The sequence below is a fragment of the Penaeus monodon genome, chromosome 31 (genome assembly GCF_015228065.2).
Source record: "Penaeus monodon isolate SGIC_2016 chromosome 31, NSTDA_Pmon_1, whole genome shotgun sequence".
Classification (NCBI taxonomy): Eukaryota; Metazoa; Arthropoda; class Malacostraca; order Decapoda; family Penaeidae; genus Penaeus; species Penaeus monodon.
This window is the reverse complement of record NC_051416.1, coordinates 29,347,433-29,347,685: the sequence shown is the minus strand read 5'-3', so window position 1 is coordinate 29,347,685 and position 253 is coordinate 29,347,433.

The following is a 253-nucleotide window of genomic DNA, read 5'->3' as shown; positions in this document are numbered from 1 at the left end:
ACATACACGTACTCACACCGTGAAGTGGCTTCGAAAGTTTCTGATTATTCCGAAGTGAATTTTTATATACATGCACTTTTATATATATATATAAAAATGCTCTGGGTCAGAGAGGCAAAGACCAAAGTTTCAAATATTCTCTATAACAAATAAAATGCAAATTTAACATTTTCCAAACCCAAACTTTTAAAGCGTGCGCGATTGCACCAGATCACAGCACATGAAACACCAGCCAACGTAGGGGTATCAGAAG